Source organism: Haliotis rubra, unplaced genomic scaffold (genome assembly GCF_003918875.1).
Source record: "Haliotis rubra isolate DU_JTF1 unplaced genomic scaffold, ASM391887v1 Scf37, whole genome shotgun sequence".
Classification (NCBI taxonomy): Eukaryota; Metazoa; Mollusca; class Gastropoda; order Lepetellida; family Haliotidae; genus Haliotis; species Haliotis rubra.
The window spans coordinates 2,530,914-2,537,749 of NW_025767046.1; positions in this window are offsets into that span (position 1 = coordinate 2,530,914).

The window sequence follows — 6,836 nt, forward strand, 5'->3', positions numbered from 1 at the left end:
TGACCTGGATGTTGACCCCCTGTAATGATGGGTGGTGGGGTAGCCTAGTGGTTAAAGCGTTCACTCGTCATGCTGAAGATGGGGTTCGATTCCCCACATGGGTACAATGTGTGAAGCCCATTTCTGGTGTCCCTCACTGTGATATTGCTGGAATATTGCTAAAAGCGGCATAAAACCAAACTCACTCACTCATTCCCAGTAATGTGTATGAAGCGGGAGGCATTCTTAAGTAAAATGTTGGCAACTTTTATTTTCGTTTTTTCGTGTTTCACAGTGAAGGATATTTATCTAAACATGGTATTAAGCAAGAGCTGAAGCTAGTGATATCACTGATGAAGCAAACCTCCAGTGGAAAAATAGTCAAGGGTGTATTTATTTGTAGATAAAGATACCATTTTCCAGATATTATTTAGGATGCATATAAAATATGACTAACTCAATTTCTTTATTATTCAGTTGGACGTTCACGTGTGATACCACCTGCTAACTGCCTGTTATTGTTTGTCAAGCAACATGTTTGGGTGGGACTGGAACGAGATGCTCAAGGACTTGATAATATGGGCAGCTCAGAATCCATGGACGTTTGTATATTACACTTTAATGTGTTTATCGCCACTCTTTCTCATCAGTGCTGGACTGGCCTGGCAGTTAGCCAAACAAATTGAATCCAAGGAGAAGGACAAGAAACGAAAAGCTAAACGTGGTGCTAACATTGCCAAGACGAGGCGGCAGAAGACAGACTGATCTCTGCAGCACAAGCTTGTGTTTTGCATTGTTGTGTGTTGGATTGCAAGACAACTGACTGATTGTTTCCAATTCTGTGACCAAATTACTGCTCATGGATCCGAAATTCATTCCACAGTATGAAAAGTAAATGGAAAAGGTTATAGAGTTTAGCAAATTTGTATGAAATTTGGTTGATTGTCTATTTTGAGTTTTAAATTTTATTTAAATAAGGATTACTGGGGTAAAATGTATTCTCTTTTAAAAAATTGTGATGATATGTTTGAAGGATATTGTTGCAGACTGTCTTAGAATGTTTATGTTACTGGGAGACAGTTGAAATTAGTTTGGCTTTCTCACTGTCTTTACTTCCCAGTATTCAGTATGTTTATTTGCTCGGAATCGTAGTCCATCTGAAAGTAACAACATGTTTATTATTCACATGGCAGGCCAAGACCAAAATGAAATTGCAGCAGTTCAAATTTAAATCCAGTTGAGCTGTAAATAAGAGGTGACATACAGGGTTGGGTGGTCTGACTAAGCAACATCATTCATCACATGCTCATCTGTCACTTGCTTGTTTGGTCCATCCTCAATTATTTGTAGACAGCTGTAATTATGCTGGAATGTTGCTGAGTGTGTTGTGAAACAGCGAACAAATCCAACCTAATGACGGTGCTAATATGGTCATTGACAAGTCAGTATGTTCTGTATTAAAGTTCCTGAGGGACATTCGGTTAGTGAAGTAATTAGAATATTCATTTGTTTCTCCAAGAACCAGCTATGGGCCCAATGTGTGAATTCCATTAAGGTATGTCTCGAGTATTTCTTTCAGCAATGGACAACTGAACGCATACACGTTAAAACTGACTATTGGCCTCTTTAGTTAAACACCTGTTTGAGTTCTGTGATAAAGATGTATTTTTCATCTGATAAAAATGATAAACGAATTCAACTTCATTTCTTCCAGTAAAAGTAGTTCTGAAAGAAAGGATTATAGTTTATCTTCAACTGGGATACTGTAATACTTTGTAGTAGTCTCCTGGTTAAAGCGTTTACTCACTATGCCACAGGCCTTTTCATATTCATAAACTTTGTGATAACCATTCACTTTTGCAGGGTCCACTGTTGTATGGTTTAGAAACATTGCTAAAGCTGAATAAAACAAGACTCAACCACTCTTATAATATGCATAATTATGTGTATATTTTAAAATTTATATAGAGCTGAAAATGTGTTATGGCAATATTGAATGCTAGTCATTTGACAACATCTACAGCCTATATTTTTATTGAATCCTCCACCTGGAAGTAGTATCCTTGTCTAATGCTGAGTAGTATAGATGAAATGCTTCCCTATGTATTTAGAAACGAGCAAACAATATTTCATTGCCAGTATTAGAAATTATAGTGACTTCTTGAAGTCTAGGGCTGGATCATCTTGACGTCTAGGGCTGGATCATCTTGAAGTCGAGGACTGTTTCATCTTGAAGTCAAGGTCTGGATCATTTGAATTGAGTCTTCATATCTAGTTAAATACAACTAGAACCCCTTGCTGTCAGTCTATATTGACAATAATTACTAGTAGAGTAGGGTCCATTTCCACAAAGTGATCTTAGCTTTAAGGTGATTGTAACTCCCATGCTGACAATAGTTTTTGTGCTAAGATTGGTTCCTGAAATGACCTGGGTTGCTGTAGTACAGAAAGAGCTTAGAGTTGAGGTGATCACAACTCCCATATTTGAACATCGGTCTATGACAGTCATGGAGCTGAGGTTGGTTTGTATACTGGCACCCAGCTCATGAATCTTTTGTTTCTGTATTCCTGCACATTGTATTCTGAAGTGTGTGTTTTTCAAAGACATTCAGAGTCTGATGTTTTCCTTATCTTTATTTGCATCCTCACTGTTACTGTATAGTTTCCTTAAACATGAAGTTTTGGTTGATTTTCTTTAACCAAAAAGTAAGGAACAAAACCTTTTAATGGTTTCTTAACATGTAGACATGTTAAAGTGTGTGAAAGGCAGTCACTTCAATGATGATTGTTTTGAATGGCTCATTCAATCAGATCAGATGTGACAACTCTTTGTGAAGATTCCAAAGTCATTGAGTGATCCAACTTGACTGCCAAGTTTAAATGGGGGATGGACCGATTCATAACAGGGCGATTGCAGGAAATGAACCTTTCTCGCGGCTGGTGCAGCCTTGGGTGTTAACCTTGTTGCACCAAACAAAAACAGGTTGCAGAGTGTGCAGGTTTGTTTCCAAGTCATGAAATACTTAGAACAAGTTATTTTATTGTATGAGAAGCGTTTGATTGTTTTTTAGTGTTACATATGAACATGTATAATTCTTAACAACAATATTCTCAAACTTGAAAATTCACCTTTCTTGAAAATTAAACTGTTTATATTGAATGGAGTACTTATCTGGTATTTTAGTAGGAGGAAACGCTGTGTGGACTGTTGGTCAAGAATGCCTACCAAATACTCAGGGCTGGATTTAAGAACCAACACAATAGGGATGGTCAGTCTGTTTGCTGGTCATGGTAACCCATTGACCTGAACTGTTGCTCCTGCATTCAGTCGTTTTATCATCTGTGAAGACCCGGGTTAGAATTGGTCTTTGGTAACCCATGCTTGTCGTAAGAGGGACTATCGGATCGGGTGGTCAGGCTCGCTGATTTGGTTTGACATATCATCGAATCCAAATTGCATAGATCGTTGCTCATGCAGTTGATCACTGGATTGTCTGGTCTAGACTCGATTGTTTACAGACCGCTGCCATATAGCTGGAATATTGCTGAATGCAGGCGTAAAACTCAACTCACTCACTCACTCACTCACTGAGTCAGTCATTGGTTCAGGCTTTCTGTTTTGATTACTTACAGTTGAAGTGACATACAGATAATATTGCTCAGATACAACATTCACTCACTTGGAGGAACATACACATACAATGAAAAGACATGGGAACATTCTAAATTGTCCACTTATCTAGGTCCTGGGGAAATGGCGTCCACCAAGTTTGAAGATGGATTAGGGCATTCTTGCTGGCACATTTATATTCAAAGGGTCTTCCCTGAATATATTTCCCCAGGAAACTCACACTTAACTCACATGTAGTCGTGTGTTCATGATGTCAGTCACTGGAGTGTCCTGGACTTTACACACCCACGTCCAGCCTGGGTCCCTGGGTCTGTTGCGCCTGCGCTAACGCTCCGAGCGCAACAGACCCAGGCTGACCCACGTCATGTACCTGGACAATTGCCGAGCGTGTGTTAATAACGTCCAAACAAACACTCATTTAATAAACAGAACTTTGCTTTGCCCGTCATGTTTACATCTGGCACCTGTCACACATCTAACGGGGTAGCCTAGTGGTTAAAGCGTTCGTTCGTCGCGCCGAAGACCCGGGTTCGATTCCCCCACATGGGTACAATGCGTGAAGCCCATTTCTGGTGTCCCCCGCCGTGATGTTGCTGGAATATTGCTAAAAGCGGCGTAAAGCTAAACTCGCTCGCTCGCCCACACATCTAACACACACTAGGCCTGTATCACATAGTGCTTGTAGCCTTGTACTGGACTGGACTAAAACTTTACACCAGCTCTCAGACAACCTGGAGTAGAGGGGACCTGGGTTCTGGCTTGCTGTGAAGGTGATGACATTAATAGAGGAAGCTCTCGTAAAATCATTACGAATTTCTGCAAGGTTGACGTTAACTGACGGCATGTTTGCCTGTTACGTTCTGAACTTTGGAGGCCCACCAGACAGCACGAAAGAGGCTTTCGAGTGAGTGAGTGAGTGTAGCCGCTTATGTCATGATGCTAGCTGTATATATGCGGGGTTTATGGAAATAATTACAACAAGAAAAAATTGTGTCCAGGGACATGGATGCCCCCGCTGCTGTAGGAAGAGATCCCTACACTGAGTGTGCTCTGTTGATTAATTTCTACTAAATAAATATCATGGTTGATTATAAAATAAATATATCCAAAGTGTCCAAGGTAAATACTTATTTGTAAATGTATGTCACAATGAACTTACCACAGTACAATTAAACCTATACCATGAAGGTTCATGGTACAAGGGTAAATAAACTAGCAATAGCAATATCACTGTGGAGGCATAAATAAATTATCACACATTCAGGGTCCCACTGAAGTACTTGAAAACACTAAAAACAATGTGTTGAGGGGTTAGATAACACAACCTATTATCAGATAAAGATCAATAATTGAACAAAATTCATGAACAAGTTCAATAAACATCTATGCAACTATGAGATGCACACCTTTCGAGTCTCAATGAAACACATGTATAAGCTTAATCATTTCTGTTGAGCAGTTTTTGTGGAGAACAGAATACACTTAATGCCCTATTCACTATCATCAGAGAGAAATTCAATTTTTTTATCTAAGTTCAAATGTCTCTAAACATACAAAAAAATATAAAATACAAAAACAAAATAAGAGATGCACACCTTTAGAGTCTCTATAAAAGACATATGTAAGCTAAATGAGTTTTGTGCAGTGGTTTTTGAGGAGAAGTGGATAAAGTACACCCCCTGTTGTATGGGACGAACAGGATGAATAGAACCAAATTCAACCAAGTTCAAACATCTGTAGAAGTGACAAAATTAAACAAGGTATGAGACGCACACCTTTAGAGTTCCAATGAAACACACATAGAAGGCCAATTTTGTTGAGCAGCTTTTGTGGAGAAGTTGATAGACTTCATCCCCTATAACACTATATTCAGAGAGAAATTCAACACAATTTATGCAAGTTTAAACGGTATTAAAATTGGAAAAATAAATAAAATACGAAAGCAAAATATGAGATGCACGCCTTTAGAGTCCCTATAAAGCTCATGTGTAATCTAAATGAATTCCATAAAGTAGTTTTTGAGGAGAAGTGGATAAAGTACACCCCCTGTTGGATGGAACGAACAGACAGACTGAATAGAACAAAATTCAACTAAGTTCAAACATCTGTAAAAGTGTCAAAATTAAGAAATTGGATGAACAAGGTATGAGATGCACACCTTTAGAGTTCCAATGAAAAACACACGTTTCAATCATTCAACAAAATTGATCTAAGTTCAAACGGTATTAAAATTGGAAAAATAAATAAAATACGAAAGCAAAATATGAGATGCACGCCTTTAGAGTCCCTATAAAGCTCATGTGTAATCTAAATGAATTCCATAAAGTAGTTTTTGAGGAGAAGTGGATAAAGTACACCCCCTGTTGGATGGAACGAACAGACAGACTGAATAGAACAAAATTCAACTAAGTTCAAACATCTGTAAAAGTGTCAAAATTAAGAAATTGGATGAACAAGGTATGAGATGCACACCTTTAGAGTTCCAATGAAACACACGTTTCAATCAATTCTGTTGAGCAGCTTTTGTGGAGAAGTGGATAGACTTCATCGCCTATAACACTATATTCAGAGAGAAATTCAACAAAATTGATCTAAGTTCAAACGGCATTAAAATTGGAAAAATAAATAAAATACAAAATCAAAATATGAGATGCACGCCTTTAGAGTCCCTATAAAGCACATGTGTAATCTAAATGAATTCCATAAAGTAGTTTTTGAGGAGAAGTGGATAACGTACAACCCCCTGTTGGATGGAACGAACACTGGCTGAATAGAACAAAATTCAACTAAGTTCAAACATCTGTAAAAGTGACAAAATTAAGAAATTACATAAGAAATTATGAAATGCACACCTTTAGAGTCCCTACAAAAGACATGTAGAAGTTCATTCAATGCTGTTGAGCAGTTTTTGTGGAGAAGTGGATAGATTTCATCCCCTATTACACTATCATCTTAGAGAAATTCAGCAAAATGTACCTAAGTTCAAATGTCTCTAAACTTACCAAAAAAAACAATAAAATAAAAAACCAAAATATGAGATGCACACCATTAGAGTCCCAAGAAAGCCCATGTATAAGTTCATTGAATTCCACAAAGCGGTTATGGTGGAGAAGTGGATAGAATACATTCCCTGTTTCGTATGGACGGACGGGCGGACGGACACCGAGGGTAACCCTATATGCCCCTGCCATATATGGCGGGGTCATACAAATTTCACTGGTACCGT